This window comes from Dermacentor albipictus, chromosome 7 (genome assembly GCF_038994185.2).
Source record: "Dermacentor albipictus isolate Rhodes 1998 colony chromosome 7, USDA_Dalb.pri_finalv2, whole genome shotgun sequence".
In the NCBI taxonomy this organism is placed as follows: domain Eukaryota; kingdom Metazoa; phylum Arthropoda; class Arachnida; order Ixodida; family Ixodidae; genus Dermacentor; species Dermacentor albipictus.
Genome location: NC_091827.1, coordinates 47,265,306 through 47,283,226, shown reverse-complemented (window position 1 = coordinate 47,283,226; position 17,921 = coordinate 47,265,306). Strand labels below are relative to the sequence as shown.

At 47.3% G+C, this 17,921-nt stretch overlaps 1 protein-coding gene across 4 annotated transcripts in view; it reads right to left on the bottom strand.

The window, feature by feature from the left end:
* The window catches only part of Calx (sodium/calcium exchanger 3), a 339,781-nt gene extending 322,760 nt beyond the window's left edge, over positions 1–17,021 (bottom strand). The window contains exon 1 of one of the 4 annotated variants that reach the window (XM_070522204.1): positions 15,819–17,021. The gene's annotated coding sequence lies outside the window, so the exon portion shown is untranslated. The remainder of the gene's footprint in view (positions 1–15,818) is intronic. The other 3 variants (XM_070522200.1, XM_070522205.1, XM_070522203.1) reach the window with 3 other exon arrangements.
* Positions 17,022–17,921: the final 900 nt, after the last annotated feature.

Below are 17,921 nucleotides of genomic sequence, written 5' to 3'. Positions count from 1 at the left end.
TGCACGCACTGAGAAATCGCAAGATAAAAGTATCGCACTTCCAGTAACTTGGGCGAAAATATTTTCCCAGCGTAGTCTAACACAACTGGTAAGTTCAACCCCTTTTTTGTGTTTGGGGAGAGCAACGTTAGAATACCTCTGGTAGGTCTTACGAGTCGTTCGTACGCCCCACGTTCTTGGATGATATGTTTTGGATTCGTATTTGCCGTCCTGTATGTACAGGGAAACTACCGCGACGTCCTTGCACTTCCCTGCGATGCCAGCACGGCAATCGCAGCTCCCCGCTAGGATTTGTCTGCTGTCGCCGATCTTCAAGAATCAATGTCGCCTGTAATTTCACGCGTCCATACCGTAGATAACGAAGTAACTTACGCTGAGCTTCACGCATCTCGCTGGTGCATTATTTTTCGTTTGCGGAATAAACCTAGCAGTCACTTCCGATCAACGCGAGTTCAACACTTCCCTCACGTCGTAGACGTGCCCCACTTCGAATAGACGACTTTCTTTCTCTAAATTCTTTTCACGAAAATAGCTATGAAGATCTTGTAATTACCGAAACCCGGTTCAAATTAATATCGGCATGCTGTTTCGCGCCATCGCTACCGTTTGACAGGACGCCAAACACGCAGCGCGGGCTGCTGACGCCGCGAGTAATCCTACCACATTCGCGCAACTATTCGTCAGATGGCGCTAGGGGTCGGAAAGAGAGGGCGCCGCCTAGCACTTGCAACGTGCCCATACGCATGCGCAGATGGTTCGGAACAGATCGGACATATCGAAGCTGGGCGCGAGCAGGGATACTTGTTCCAGACAGACATCTGTGCTTGCCTGCATCGCCTTTCCACCGCCGCCTGGCTACGCAGCTACGGCGCGGTACAATCAACGCTCAGTGAGGCAGATATATCGGTCATATGTGCGTTTTCTTTACGTTTAGCGCTCATCTACCGACGCTATAAAAAAAACCATAACAATGGAATTTATCAATGTTTCAGCCTGTTGAAGCGTTGTCCATAACGAAAAACGAAACGATGTTTGTCAAAACGGCTATGATTGATGAGCCAAGTGGGTGCGCGCTCACGCGCGTCACTTGCACGTGCAGACTACCATTCCTCGCGAGGCGCGGCAAACGCAAAGCGCGCAGGCGGAAGCTTGCGCGTCGGTAAGCCTACGTGTGGTCTCGGAGGCCATACGCGTTTCTCAGCGTTCACACGCACCGAGGCGCCACGCATTTCGGAGGCGACGCGGAATGCCCACTGTCTGTAGGAAAGCGCCAAAGCTGAGTTACGCTGGAGTACACACGTCATACGTAACTCGTTTCGATGGTGGCGCACATACGTTGTATATGCTATACTGATTAAATGCTAAACGCATTACCGCGGGAACTCATCCTGATATGGGTTCTGCCGATTAACTTTTTTAACTGTATGCAGTGGGTACAGAGAAACGGTCTGAAAATTCAACATATTAAACATGTTTTTCGATGCACCCGCGAGGTGGCGCGGCATACACTGGCCATGCCTTCTGTTCCTGCTTCAACAATGTCTTTCCAGGCCGATAAGAACGCGCTGCAGAAGCGTGCCGTCTCCACTTCGAGCCAGCGATGTGGGCGAGGTACGTGTGTCTAATTTGCATATCGACGCACCCGGCAGCGGGCATAGCTGGGGAACACGATCGCTATCGCGCCAAGTTTCCAGCTCAGGACATTCTCGCTTCGGTAGTACATGCATTACGTGTAGCGTGCACTGGTGTATTTGTAGCCACTCTGGGCGGTTGACGGAGAATCGGGTAGCGTAAAAGAAGAAACTGGCAGTGCGTTTAAGTGAAACCGAAATTAAACGCAAGTAAATATGCCGCGTGTTTTCCACGACGAATGATGAGTTTACTAAAACAACAAGAAAGGGGAATTTGGGACGAAATTATATTTTTTGTCGACTAAACTTCACCAATGTGGTAGATAGTCAAAATATTCTGATTATTATCAGTTCACTAATGACGTTAGGGAGCCTGTTCTCATTGATGTCAGCCAGTACTCAATATATAACGTTTTGCAAGAGAAAGGTCGTACCAATATAGAATCACTTTAGAGGAACGCTAACAGTAGGCCTCGAAATGCATTTCTCCCAGTTAACCGTTTTCCGTACCGCGTTTTTTTACGCACTGTGAAACGTGCTGGTATGAACAGCAATGCGTTTCGCTGCAAATTCTGAGCCCTTGCTTCACGGGTTGATCCAGAGGACAGAGTTTATTCCAAACGGTTGCTGCATTGAGTGCCGACTGACGTCAAATTCTGCGATCACTATACGTGCACGAGGACTTCTACAGTTGAAAGGTAATTAGTAGACCTTTGCTAATCAATGATTATATTTCCGGCTATCACTTTCATTACTGTGTCTGACGCTCATACCTGAAGCTCAGTTACGTCACGAATCCTGCAACACTGATAGAGCCGGGTTATTTGCGGGACAATTCAAAGACAATTGAATCGCATTTAATTGCGCTCAATTATTAGTCTGAAACAGTCGTTGCAGGAAACGCGTAGGCTTCAAACAGAGGAAGATATGCCTATGTACAATGAAAGTAAAAGAAAGAAAGGAAAAATATACTGAATTTTACGCGGAGAAACCGCGTATGACGTCATCGAAAATGCGTCTCCCTCGTCGAAAACGGTCCCCTCGCGGCTTCCAAGAGGTGGGGCGAGGCACACGCGGACAATAGCACTGGAACTCGAACGAGCAGCGAAGTACCAACTCTGCGTTGCATTAAAAAAAATTTCGCGCTTTCCATGCAATGCCTTAAGCAGGTATGCGGAAAGCGCACGTATTCAGAGCGCAACAAACGTCCAGGATCCATAGGGAGAATACAACCTTAACACACACCGAGAACAAGTATATCACCATCCCGCTAAAAGAGCTTTAATCTAAACCGAACGCGCAACTTTTTTCCGTCGTGCTCCGGTTTCGACGTCCGCGGTCCAACCGCCTCGCATAACGGCCGGCTACTTAGAACCTCCTCTCGCCAACGCCGCATCCGAGCACCAGGGGTCGCCTTTCGGTTACCAAGTAAACGGATAAATGAATCGGTCCTTAAATATGTAAGCCAGCTTGCAGGGCGCGCCTCCAACGGCGCCTATGTTATACCTGAAAGACTAACAGCACGGCCAGAAGGCGCCCGGCCCTGCTGCACACACCTCTCTCTCTCTCTCTCTCTCTCTCTCTCTCCATGCATCGCACGGCTGCCACCACACATTGTCCCCGCGCCGGGCGGCTCCCGTTATAACCCGTGGCGTCGCGAAAGACCTCGGTACGCCTCCGGCGACCCGAAAATAAAACAAATTAAGGTGGTGGGCGCACCTCCGTTCCCGAGTCTCCTCTTATAAAACGGTGCCCCCGAGCGCCCACTCTCGCCCATATAGGCGCCGGCAGGCGTCGAGGATATACACCGCGGCCTAGCGCAAGCTGGGAGACAAAAAGTCGTGGCGCGGAGTGCACTTAGGCGAACCGCGTGACCCTCTCCCCATTCCTCTCTGCAACATGCCGTGCTTAGATCGGGAAGATTGGGAAAGGAGGAAAAAAAGAGAAGGAGCAGCGTGTAGGCGGAGGAGGAGGAGGAAGAGGCGGAAGAAAGGGAAAAGCAGGAGGATCAGGAAGATGAAGGGGAAGAACAGAACTGTTCACCAGAACCGATATATCGCAGACGCAGACAAATTGAAATATCTTCGGAGCTACTTGGTGGGTAAAGCGGAAGGTGTCATCAGCGGCCTGTCGACAACTAACGAAAGCTATAGCACAGCTACAGAACTTCTCAAAGAAAGATTCGGTCGGACGTCGCTGAATGTTAACGACCACATGCGTCGTCCTCTAAACCTACGTAAAGTTCGTTCTTGCGAAGATTTCGAAGGGCTTCAAAGGTTGCATGAAGAAGTGCAGACGCTTGTGAGATCCCTGCACAACCTTGGCGTCGAAGAAAAAGAATATGGAGTGCTTCTGAAAACGGCTATAATACAACATTTTCCGCAAGAAATGGTACTCCGTTACACTCAGCGCATCTTGTCTTCGACAAATACAGGCGTTACTATTGACAGGCAAAATTAAATGTCTGTTCTTCTAGACTTCTTGAGCCTTGAAGTAAGAAGCCGGGAACAGACGATAATGATGACTTCTGACAAGATAGAACAAGCCTCAACCGCGAAACAACCATCCAATGAGCATTTCCAAGGTTCTGCATGTATGTTAACCGTGAAAGTTGTATATTATGCGGAGACAAAGATCACTCGGTGGATGTCTGCCCAACGGAACTAACATTAGACGACAAAAAAGAGAAATTACGCAAATTAGGATGCTGTTTCCGCTGCGCCAAACAATTTCACAAAGCTAAGGAATGCCTAAGCTGGAAGAGACTAAGCTGTGCGAAATGCAAGGGGCGACATATCACCACGATGTGTGACCCAAAATGGAAGCAGAAGACAACGGAAACGCAGACAACTGTTTCCAGCTCGTTAACAGACTCGCTAAAGTATACAGTTCCTCTGCAGACCGCCCAAGTTTGGGCTCTGGGCACTGGAAGCAAATGCTTTGAAAGAATGTTGATTGATGGTGGCAGTGAGCGCAGCTTCATCACGGAAGAATTGTCTAGGAAGCTGAAAGCCCCTGTGTTAGCCGAAGAGCAGCTCACCATCTCGGGATTTAGAAACGTTTCAGCAAAAAAAAAAATTTAATTATGGGGTTTTACGTGCCAAAACCACTTTCTGATTAGGAGGCACGCCGTACTGGAGGACTCCGGAAATTTCGACCACCTGGGGTTCTTTAACGTGCACCTAAATCTAAGTACACGGGTGTTTTCGCATTTCGCCCCCATCGAAATGCGGCCGCCGTGGCCGGGATTCGATCCCGCGACCTCGTGCTCAGCAGCCTAACACCATAGCCACTGAGCAACCACGGCGGGTCGTTTCAGCAACGCGGAAATATTACCGGAGAGTACGAGTCACGCTGTATAGCCAGTACGATTCAAACGCACTTGAAGTAGATGCTATAGAAGTTCCAGAAATATGCAATGACTTGTCAGCATTGACAGAGGCAAATGTACTTGCAAAGTTCAAAAGCAAGAACTTACGTTTGGCTGACGTCAACGTAGTTCAGGTCTCACCTGAGCCTGGAATAAGCGTCCTTATAGGTGCAGACTATTACTCGCAGCTTGTCAGCGGAAGAATTCATCGACTGGACGACTCGTTGACAGCCATCGAAACTGTCATAGGATGGACACTTCACGGAGATACGAGAAGCCCACCTAAGTTCTACAAGCGGGAAACTATAAGGAACTTCAATATATGCCTAACGGAAGCCAATGTTTCCCAGTGTCTGAGGTTTTTCTGGGAAGTAGAACATCTGGGGCTGACTAACGAAGACAGACTTTCGAAAGATGACGAACACGTCCTGAAGAACTTCGTGGAAACAACTGTTAGAAACAATGGTCGCTATCAAGTTAACTGCCGTGGTGCAGCAATTGTTCCCAGCTTAAAGATAACCGGGATGTCGCGTTAAAGAGGCTGGAGTCTTTGCAGAGAACGCTACATCAAGAACCAGAGTTCCAGAAGGAATATGACACTGTCATTAGGAGCTCCTACAACAAAGACTTCGCTGAGAAGGTCACAATGGGCAGTACGAGTGAACATATCACGTACTTTATGCCACACCGAGCGGCAGTGCGACGCTACAGAACTACGGCTAAAGTACGGATGGTATTCGACGCCTCTTCTCATGCTTCGGACTCGCCTTCACTTAACGATGTCTTGTGGACAGGGCCGAATTTGAACGGCAACATCGACTTACTGCTCAAGGTTTGCAGCTTGGAGATTGGAAATTTCACCGACTTCGAAAAAGCGTTTCTTCAAGTATCGCTGGCTGAACAAAACCGAGACGCGTTTCGTTACTTCTGGTTTGACGAAGGATCTTCCAATATTGAAGAACTGCGCATCACAAGGGTTCCTTCTGGCACCTGCAGCAGTCCCTTTCTCCTTGCTGCAACTCCGCGACACCACTTCCAACTGGTAGAAGACAAATACCCTTCTACTGCCAAACTGTTGAAAGATCTTCACAGACTGGCGGCCACTAATAGTGTGTCGGCTACTGAAGGACAGTCATGGAATTCTTGGGCCGAAAATATCTGCTTCAGGAGTCCAGAAAACAAAGAAGCCGACACAGAGGCAGAAACAGCGAAAAGAGAAAGCGATGCCATGAAATTAAGAAAAGAGGATATTGAACTTTACGGATTTTGTCTAGCGTGGGATGATTTCTATTTAGTTATGTGCGAAATATGTAACCGAGTCGCAAAACCACAGGCTCTGCGAAATCACTTGGAGCAGCGGCATGGGAGCATTGACACCTTTGGTCGGGGTGACCACACTGCTGACGCGTCCGTGCTCCACCCGGCGGGTGGAGGGAAGACGTCGGGGCACAGCTCCTTGTCATCGTCGTCATCATCGTCGTCTTCAACGTCATCGTCTTCCGCCCTGCGACACTCGAGCGGGCCTGCCGGGCGCCCGTCGTCAACAGCAAAGGCTCCATCCGGGTCCCCACTGTCAGGAAGGCACAGCAGTGTGGTGGAAATGCTAAAACGCAACAACCACACGCTGGCCCCCGTTGTCCGGGTGGAGCGAATGCCACTTCCACGACAGCCTGAAGCCATGGCCGCCCGCAACAGCTAGCCAAGCCGTGAAAAGGAATTACCTTCACCCCAGCAGCCACCAACTTTAACCCCTGGAGGGCTAGGACAGCTGTCTTGGCCGGGGCCAGTGCAGGCCAATCACATAACACCCGATGCATGCACAAGCAGCAGGTCAGCAATGGCGGCTGCGATGGCTCCCGCTGCGGCACCTACTCCCATCAAGAAGACACCTTCCAGCAGTCTATCCACCACGAGCACAGCATCAAAAGACACACGGTCGTCACGCGAATCACTTCAACGAAGGTGGAAACATAGAGAACATGTGTTAAACAATTTCTGGAACCGCTGGCGACGAGAGTACCTCCAAGAACTTCGTTCAGCTCACATTAATGAAAATAGACACTCAGAATCAGTGAAACTTGGAGACAGTACTGATAAAAGAATTAAACTCGCTGAGACAACTGTGGAAGACGGGACAAATGACAGAATCATTTCTGGACAGTGACGGCAAAGTTCGCTCATGCAAAGTGCGCACTTCTAGTGGCAACACGCTTGCGGAGACCGGTACAGATGCTGTACCACCTAGAATCCGCTGGACAAGCTCCGCCTTGAAAAGAAACAAGCAAGCACACGCAAATTGTTCGGCCGGGAGCTGGTAAATATTATGCTCCGAAAAAGATGAGAAGAAGCCGAAGTTAGAAGCGAGCGTGGAGCCGAGCGCGCGCCTGCACTTTTTATGCGTTGCATATTGCAATCACTCAGTTCAGCCCTTGGGCGCGGCCGGGCAGCCACCATTGAGGGTATGAGCCATTGTTCACTGCTGCGCGTCTCATATGTGGGTCTATTCTCTTTTAAGTTTGCTATGTTTGTTATTAAGTTGCTTCTATTTTTATGCGTTGCATATTCCAATCACTCAGTTAAGCCCTTTGGCGCGGCCGGGCAGCCACCATTGACCTTTAGCGCAACCACGTGACGTGACGTCACGACAGCCGGAGGAAAAGCTGGGCCCCAACTCGCGCAATATGCAATATGCAATATGCACCGCATTCTTGGCTTAACCAAGCTAAGCCACAAACGTCGATCAATTATCAAGCGTGATGAGAACCACATAACCGCTTATCACTCCTTATCACCCTTAACTCTGTGACTGCTTATCTGCGTTGTGCTACGCGAGTGCATGAGCCCTCAGAGATCGGTGGCATTTCAGTCGGCGAGGAACGCCCCAACGGAATGCTCATCCCACGACCAACGAACTAACCAGCGATGTGGCATGTTCGGCATTAAATTTTCTCAAAATCGGAAATTTTCTGATGTCTACAATGCTCCAAGTTGGCTCTACATGTGGTCCTACATATGGCTTTTATTCCATCATCACCAAATAGTGCAATAAATATTTCATAGAAACTGTTTCTCGTTGACATTTCTTTTATCCCGCCGGTACAACAGATTCATGTGTTTCAGATACACTCATCCTCTGGAAGTTGGGTTTTTTAGCCGAGTGGATAAGATACTAGGCGTGTGGAAGTGGGATCATATCTTAAAGGGACACTAAAGCGAAACAATAAATCAGTTTAGACTAATAAAGCATTGTTTGAGAACCCTGCATGCAGTCATTTCAAAATAGTAGTTTGATTATTAGATGGCAAAATGACGGTAGAAGTATCAGTATTTGAATTTCGCACCGAAACCCCAGCGCCGGTACGCAGCGTGACGTCAGGGATTCCAAAGTATGTTTTCGCATTTGGGCCGCGTTGGCTGAATAAACGTTCCCGAAACGTGCCATCTTTAATATTTGGTTCCTTTAGAGGACAATGTAGTCAATCTGTACCGCTATATATAATTAGCAGGCCCTAGAAGTTGGCATCGAAATCCAAGACGTCACAGCTCCCCCCCCCCCCCCCCCAGTGCGGGAACTTAAGTAGGCGTCGCCACCCGCATTTCGTTCTCACGCTTTTTCTGGCTTACCAAACGTCTTATCGATGTGAGAGTGGTGTTTTGGTGCTGTAGAATGGTAATTTACTGATGCAGAAGAAATCATTTTTCACTTTAGTATCCCTTTAAGTTCCTTATAGCGATTCGTCTCCTGTGACCGAAGGACGGAGGGGGTTCCTGGTTGGGTAGGCGTAGAAATGTTTACGCATTTAACAAACTAAGACCGACTGTGCCAAGAACGTATCACCGTGATAAAAGATAACTATATCGACTGAGTACATATGACTAACAATAAAGAAAAAAAATTTCAGCCGCGTTTCTGTGCTCCTGACTATCTAAACAGAACATGTTACTTTGAGCTCAAATTCAACCATGCATATTATACAATGGGTACATACATGTGACTGGAAAACGCGGTACATGCGAAAAAAGTTGCGTTGTGCATGATTTCTTGGCAACGCTATAAAAGTGAGGGGAAATTAATTTTTTTCCGTTAAGAATACATGCCGTAAATTCTTGACGACTGCATGGATTTCTGTATCACGTACGCGGAAGCCTAAAGCAGCTGGTGAGAGAACAAATTACATTTTACTTGCCTTCCTTTCTCTGTTTTTCCCCGATGCTCTCGGTAATGAATTGATCATTTCGTGCTGACAGGAGCTTAAGGGCAGTAGGTCCAAGATTATTAAAAGTTCACGGCGCTTAAAACAAAACGAATTTCCTTCTTAGCCTGCAACCTTCCGAAGGGATTGTGAAGCAAGCTAATTCGAACTCTTCACCATGCCAGGACAGAATGACATGGACGAACATATGGTACGAAAATTCAACACTTCAGCCTTCAACTGTTATATGTTGATGAGCATCGGTTTAAAGTGACCTTTAAAGAGAAAGCTTAAGTTAGTTTAAACTGATACACAATGCTTTCAAACTTATGCATATAGATTATTATTTCGCGGTAATAGGTTGATTATTCGAGCATAAAATGAAGTCCGAACTTCCCGTTTTCGAATTCCACGTCTAAACTCAAGTGCAGTTACGTCATTGTGACGCCAGGGATTCCAAAGCATTTTCTCGTATTTGAGTCAACGTACTAGTACATCTGGGCATATTTTTCTCTTTAGTGTAACCTTAACGGGGTTTAATCACTGCTTCTTTCGGGCATGCGAAAAATTAGAAACAGACACAGCCTTTTTCTTCTCTCTCTCTCTCTCTCTACTCTCCCGCTGCGGTTGTCTAGCTGCTGCTTATAAATTGTGCGAGCGTAGAAATGTGCGGGCTCACTGAATGGGCCGTGACTATGCCTGAAACATCGCAGCTAAAGCCCCAGCGAAATATGTATGTGAAACAAAAAAGTCACAGAAAAGAAGAAGTCATTGAACGATTGAATGTATCGTCAGACAGCACGATATGCAAGAACGTTCAATCCCAAACGCAAATCACGGGCGCACCTGTACAGGCAGAACGTGTAAGGTTATGTTAGTAAGGTTACGTTATGAGTTTCTATGCAGCGCAAAACTGAAAAAATATTATTGCGGATGACATGCAAGGTCAGTGATAGAGATACGCCGTCAAAAGAACAAGAAAAAAAAAGGAAATGTTTACAGCTAGTTCACACGATTATGTACAAGGTGTCTCGTAGCATCAGAGAATTTTCTTTTTTTTTGCTGGCCTTGGGCTAAACTACACTATTATTTATCACTGCACACGTATCGACTTGTTTATTACAAGGTTTCGCACCTAGATTAGTAATACCGTGGCCAGCTGTCTCTTCTTGTGCGATCAGTGGTCAAATTGACCCAGAATCGCGTCCTGCGTCCTTGAAAAGCTTAGAAGTGCGTTTTGAAATGTTTGCGGCATTTGCAGTCGCTTCAAACACACCATGCGCGTCAGATATACGATGAGTAGAACACGCTGTCTACAAGCGCCAACGCCTGTTTAGTCTGGTCTAATTACTCTCGCAAATGTCGCAGTGGTAATGATGGGCAGTTCACGCATTTGTCTCAATTTCGTTCAGGCTACGAATTATTCCAGTGAGCGCGCGCGCGTACTGTGTATGCGTATTCGATTTTTTTTTAAAAGAAGCCTTTGCAAAGCTTCTGCGTTACACTATCTAAGCTTATAGAGAAACGCAACCTGTTAGTACGGAACAAACCTTGATTCTGTTGCAACAGAACAAAAATTAAATGCGGGGTTTTTACATGCCGAAACCACGATCTCATTACGAGGCGCACCGTAGCGGACGACTACGGATTAATTTCAACCACCTGGGGTTCTTCAACGTGCACCCAATGCATGGCACACGGGCGTTTTCCTTTTTGAATTTCTCCCCCTTCGAAATGTGGCTGCCGCGGTAGGGGTTTTTCGGTTGGAACAAATCCGCTGAACACTGTGGTATTTAAAGTATGCATGTATACACTTGAACACAATTTCAAAACAGCACCTTCTTCACTTATATACTTTTCAATATTTCCTTTCTGAATGTTACAAAAGTATACAAACGCGCTAAACTAAAGTGTCACGAATCATTTAGTCACCGGAAATTAAATTGCATTGTAAAATGAATCACCTCTGAAATCGAAACGTGATATGCTCTAAAACGGACACACTCACACGAGGTGAAGGCATGATGCGGCATGCAGATAGCATAACTGGCCTTTCAAAGGACAATTTGTTAAACTGAAATATATTTCTTAAAAACAAACGAAATAAAAAAGGCAACTCGCCATCTTGGCCTTGCGAAAGCGGATATCCAGCGGAGTTGTTGCTAAACCATCCCTAGAACTGCTGAGGGAAGTATTCAATGCTTTATCGATGGTTCGGATGCTTGTTTTGAGCTTGTACTTTATTGAAATGTAGGCTGTTCTGCGTGTTGTACGGGTGATTTCAATCAGCGTATGCACTGTTCGCTTGTCATTGCTGAGTGCTTGTAGGTGGAGCATTACATCTTTTGCTTGCTTACGGGGGTATGAGCAAGCAAAAGCATGAAGACTCATGCTTGTTTTGAGCTTTTTCTCTATTGAAACGGAAGCTGTTCTGTACATTGTATGCGTGATTCAAATAAACGTGTACACTGTACGCTTGACTTTGTTGTCTGCTTGTAGCCTCTGCATTAGGAGGAAGATGAAACATTACACTTTTGATTGCTTACGGGGGTATGAGCCATTGCTTAACATAATTTTTGTTCATGGGTGTACATGGAAAATGCTGACAAGCGGAAGGCTAACAGCTTCGTTGCAAAAATAATAAGTCGCACAATGTTTCGTAGAAATTAATATACAGTGCGGCCCACTATAGAAGGTAACACCAATGCGTGGCTCTCCCTTGTTGGCCCTCTATGTGCAAGTTCTCACCGAATAATGACGCACAGCACACCGAATTGCCAGCGTCCCAAACCTAGCGGGACAGCCGCAACTTTTGAGTAGATTTCCCGTTTGCCAACTTAACCCAGTCCGGACGGCCAAAGGTCTCGACTTTTCCTTATTTGCTGCTGAATAACGATCGACAAACCAGGTTTCCTTTTTATTTCCTAACAGCTCGATTGGAAATTCTTGCATTTTTTATGTTCTTTTGCATTGTCATAAACACAAAGGCGATTTCCTTTTTGTCGTGGTACGAGTTCCCTTACAGTGCCCTAACCATTCACACAACCTCTTTCCAATAATGGTAGCCTTGTTATTCAGGCAAAAATACACCGCACATTTCATGATGGAAATCGCGACCTGGCATCGGATTAACATCGGACTCAAAGTTTCGTTCGGCCTTATCAGACATCATTATTCCCGGATGCAATTAACTAATCACATTTGTTGTTTATTGCTGCTTTGTTTATTTACTTGTGTATGTTTTTTTTTACCCACTCCCCTCTGTAATACTTCGGTCTTGAGGGTACAATACAATAAATAAAATAAATAACAATTATTTTTCAACTTAGTTGCATCTACAAACTGCCGGCGCCAAGTTCGTTTACCCCCGTCCCGAATTCGCCCAGTCGAAAGCTGGCAGCCCTAACGGCACAGTTGTATAGGAAGCTGCCAGCGTCACCAAAGCCAGGCGACTATTCACTTGTCACAGGGTGAAAAAAATCGCGCGTGCTTTATTCAATCGTAGGTCCCCTTTAACAGGGCCAGTATTGTGTTCACGACGCATCTCTCTCTCTCCCTTTCTATTAATTCCTCCTTGCCCTTTCCCCAGCGCAGGGTAGCCAATCAGACTCTTGACTGGTTAACATCGCGGCCTTCTTTTTTGGTTGAACCAGCCATTCCCAGTGCGGATGAACATTAGCAGCGGCCGTTTTTTTTTTTTTCGTTGTGTAAGATATGCTCGAAATAAATTCCTGCGGCGTCTGGTGCAACAAACAGCGATCTGATTACTTGGCCCGTCCCCTCAGGTGGGGGGGGGGGGGGGGTGAAGGACCAATCCAGGTTAAGTTACACCACCAGGGGTTCTTCACCATGCCCCTAAATCGAAGTGTACACGAGCGTTTTCGGCGTTTCGCCACCATCGAAACGCGATCGCCGCGGACTGGATCAAAAACGCGAGTAGCTATCTCAGAGCCGGATTGAAAAGTGAGGCGTGCGAAGAGAGCACGTCGTGTTCAATCACGGTATAATTCAGAAAAAAAAATTGATTGATAGAAGCCTCACCGTTCACTCAGACGTGTCTAATGCGAGGTATGATGCAAGCGCTGGTCACATCGAGACACACCCCAGTGTTCTGCCTCTTCTTTTTCTTTTTTTTACACCGAGAGGCTCCTGAGTGATGTGAAATCGCTGCGCGTAGTACGCAAATCAGAGTGACACCGCGCCTTTGATTGAATAGGTCGCGTGACGTGATGCATGACGCAAACACGTGGCATGTCCGTACGTCTGGTGTGTCAAAGCCCAGCCCCGACAGTCGCACCAAAACTGAAGAACAAGCGGTCAAAAAGTAAAACAATTCGCATACAATAATGAGCAAACATTCGAAAAAGACATTCGCTTCGCATATCGACTCGAATTTTGCTTTCTTTGTAAAATAGGAAGATAAAGAAATGGATAAATGTACAGAACGTGGGAAAAAAATGATCTGATTTATCTTCTTCGACCCACAAATTGCTGCTAACTGTAAGTCGATTTTTAATTGGACAGCACGTAAATTACAACAGTAAGAGAGAGAGAGAGAGAGGAATACAGGAAGGTTAAATTACAACAGTAACCGCAGTTTACGGTAGGCGGTGAATGTTGCAATTTACGAGCTCGTGGCAAGTCGACGTCACAAGTTTGCAGGGCGTTGGATACACGAAAAGAAAGAAAGAGCTAGATTTCCGCGCACCTTATCTACAACAGACTGTGTGCTGCTCACACATACTTCCACAGGCACCAACTAAATATACGAAGTTGCGCGTCCTGCATTAACGGGAATTTTTTTTTTTTGCCAATTTCACGCCCAGCTTTTAAGGCGCGTAACAGGCACGCATATTCGTCAATCATCGTATATTTGCACGCATCGAGGTATGAAATGATAGCATCAAATACCTGCTTCAATTCGAAACAGTAATGCTAAATTCGTGTTTGAATATTGTAGTGCTCAAGCGCCCCGTAAGAAAAAATAAAATGAAATGAAAACCATTCCACACATGCCATAGAAGCAACACGAGGCGGCTAACTAAAACATTGTAGCCGCATTTCCATACATCGAATTGTTTATAGTATAAGCATAATTTGCGAGGGTGCTGCCGACTGTTCGAAAGAACTGCCTTGTAGCGCTGAAAAATAGAAACGGAAAGAAAAGCCTCCTGAGCGATGACGAAGCGCACAAAAAATAAAATTAAAGCTGTGAGAAGTACACTTCGTGCATCACCGAATTCAATCTGGCAATGTAATCTACGTAAGCGATTTTTTCTTTAGCTCTAAGTATACGTACCTGAATAAAAAAGCAATGTAAATGCAACGCACACGCTCATACATATACTAAATCAAAGAATCGCTTACGTACATTACATCCACTGCAAACTATTGTGCTTGTTGCCGCCACACCGGATTCAGCGATTCTTTTTTTAGTTCTAAATATATGTACCCGAATAAAAAAGCAATGTAAATGCAACACACACACTCATCTATATCCATTTAGTGACTCATGGTGAAGGAGCAGAATAGCCTTATCATGACCCTTGCCTTTTAAAACGTATCTGTCTCGACAGCACTTAACTTTATGTGTCGCCATTAGTTCTAAATAAGAACTAGCCCTCTGAACTTCGATCTTGCTAATATACACATAGCGAAACTTATCATAAATCACTCGTGCTTATATACAACGCGGAAGTGCACAAATAAAAACCTACTTCCACTACACTGCTTTAGCTTTGCCTCGGTTCCTATGTGTCGATCAGTCGTTCAAACAATTCCTGTGGATCTCGATCTGCAGCTGCGAGCTTTTCACTTGTTATTTTTGTGCTGCGCGTTCCAGACGGCTTCTGGGTGAACCAAACTATACTCAAGATGCGTACGAGCGGCCCGCACAAGGTGTTCATGACACAGCCAACTGTATTACTGGCAATTTAGCGATTCCACTCACCAGATGCCTAAAATACCATAGTCCTTTCTTCCTTTCTTTCTTTCTTTCTTTCTTTCTTTCTTTCTTTCTTTCTTTCTTTCTTTCTTTCTTTCTTTCTTTCTTTCTTGTGTGCTTTTGCTTGCGTGCGGGAAGCCGCGTATATAAGAGCGCAGGAAGTGCTTCCGTGCTGGCTTCGAGGCTTACCGTCTCTCGAATGACCTTCGCATCACGGTCGTTGACGGCGTCTTGTAAGGCAGAAGCGAGCATTCTGTAGGTCGGCTTCCTTATTCTATTTCCCCGGTTTCTTATTTTCTTCTTTTCTGCATGGCGGCTATAGGTTAAGCACTATCCACAATTTTATCAGCGCGTCTTCTTAGCATGTCGACTACTACAGCTTGCATTACTTCACCGGAACGATAAGACGTTGCGTAAGAACGGACCGAAAAAAGCCCTGCAGCGATAAACAATCCAGAAGTATCATCACTGCTTTAGCAGAGTATGTTATATGTTGCAGTAGCATGCATGAACTTCACAGTCCGAAGATGCGTAGTTCAAAACTAGGGAAAGAAGAAATCGCGTTTTGCTTTTTTTCCCCCACAAACGGTACGCCTTCGTTCACTCAAAGTGATGCAGCTAAAACGTGCTGCTTATAAACAGCAAACGGAATAATAAACATAAGGTATTCAAGAGCTTACCTGAGAACACCCTTGACGATAATGTCAGCAGAAGACGGTAGGTTTGTCTTATCCAGAAGACCACTCCGCTGCCACGCACGCCAATGTAACTAAGAAAAAAAATGTGCACTGAAGGAAAAACAACTGAAGCCTTTCTACGGCGAACGGGCAAATGCCGAAGGCTTCTGCACTAGGTCGCACAATTCGGGTTGGTGGAAGCGGTGCAAGCAGTAGCAGACGGCGCACAGGCGCCGTTAACGGCGTCGCGCAGGAGGTTATTTGCAGACGACGAAAATGCACCGCCGTCTGGAGAAGGCCAGGTCTCGAGACGTATGTATCTTCGTCTGCCGACTGGAGTGTGACGGAAGCGGTGGCCCGGGCTCTTCCTGCGAGTCCTTTAGGCACTTGCTGCAAAGCGCCACACTGCAAGATCGCGGGCGCACATGCGAGAGCAAAACGCCCCGAGGCTCATCGAGGAATCACATGTGCACAACTACACACCTCTCATTGCTGGTATAGAGTCGCGCCTACTTTATCGCTGCAACGTTCCTTGGCCGTTGGAGCATCCAGCAGACGATGCACCAGCGCTTCTGCTCGTCTTCACCTAGCAGACGAATCACACGTGGGGGGGGGACTTATACTCCAAAGGACTCGGCACGGCGTTGAGGCTTTCCGGGAAGAATGGAGCACTGAACACGACAGAAAATACTTTTGAAAGCGATGCGCACGCTTAGGAATATCGACGAATGAGCACGCTTGCTGGCGTTGAACGGAAATGAAGTGAAAGCGAGAATCCTCGATGAGGCATCTATCCGAGTCCTTCTTCTGAGGTGGGAGGCGTGCAGCTAGCACGATCTCGCTGCTGGTCGCTCAGGTCAAACGAAACGGTCACAAAAGCAGACGACGAGAACTTCGACCGGAGGGCGGACGATACACCGAGAGTTGCAAAAAGGAAGAGCGCACGCCACGGCGGTCAACACACGCACTCACACGCGCTGGCGCCGGCGCAAAAAACGGGCGGCCGGGGCCCACCGCTCGAAAGCCGCTCGCTCACGCAGCGCTCAAGCCGCGGCTCGGGGGCAAGAGAGCGGTGCCTGCTGGGATGCAAACCCCCCCGCCGCGCCGCCGCTCACCGCCCGCTCTCGTTCCTACACCCTACAACCTTTCTCGCGAGAAGAGAAAATAGTAAAGGGCGAAAAACATTGGCCCTCGCAAAACGACGCTAGCGCCCCGAGGCGCCTATCGTCGAAAGAAGGGCGCCAACGCGGCGTCGTCTGCTAATGCGGCGGCGCGCAGGCAGCGGAGGGGGGCGTCGTCTGCATCCGGCCGAAGGCGCATGCGCTCAGGCGCGCGCTTCGTTCAAAGCAGACCACGCGTGTCGTCTGTCGTCTGCTACTCGGCGCGCGCTCGCAGCAGCGGAAGCCAGAGAAAAGGGACGCCATGTAAAGGCAGCGAGTGATGGGGACGCCACGCGTTAAGAGCACTTGAAGCATCCTATTTCGGGTGTCTCGAATAGAGATCCTTCCCTTGAAACAACAGCCGGTTTTAGCTCATGCAGGCATGCTTCCTTACGTTCACGGTCGCCTCGTCGTCCTACGGTACTAGAACGTCTGTCGTCGCCCGAGGACTATAAAAACAACTGCTCAAAGAACGGTTCAGACTCTCAGGCAAAGCACTTCAGAAGCCAGCAAAGGTGGGGAGAGGACGAGGGGGGGTGGGGAGGAGGAAGGTGGATGCGTGTTAGAAACATGTGTTCTCAACGGCGCAGCTGTTTCTTTCTCGTCGTGAGACCCCAGAACGATCTCGCGCGCAACAGCCATCACGCGAGTTCTTGGTCGGCCATTTCTTTTTCCTTATTGTGTTTGTCGTCTGCCTCACCTCCTCGTTCTCTTATCAGTGACATCTGCGTGTGCGAAGAGGTAAGTCTGTAAACCAGGGTTCTCGATGTCTCTTTTCTGAATACTGCTATGCGATACCGCATGACCATAGACACGTTGTTTTATTTCATATTTAGTGGGCTCACTTTAAACGCTGAAGGAAATCACCACGCTGCATATACGTTGCCACAAGAAATTGGATTGGTCTTTCCTTAATTAGCTCTACAACGAAACGTGAAAAGTGAAT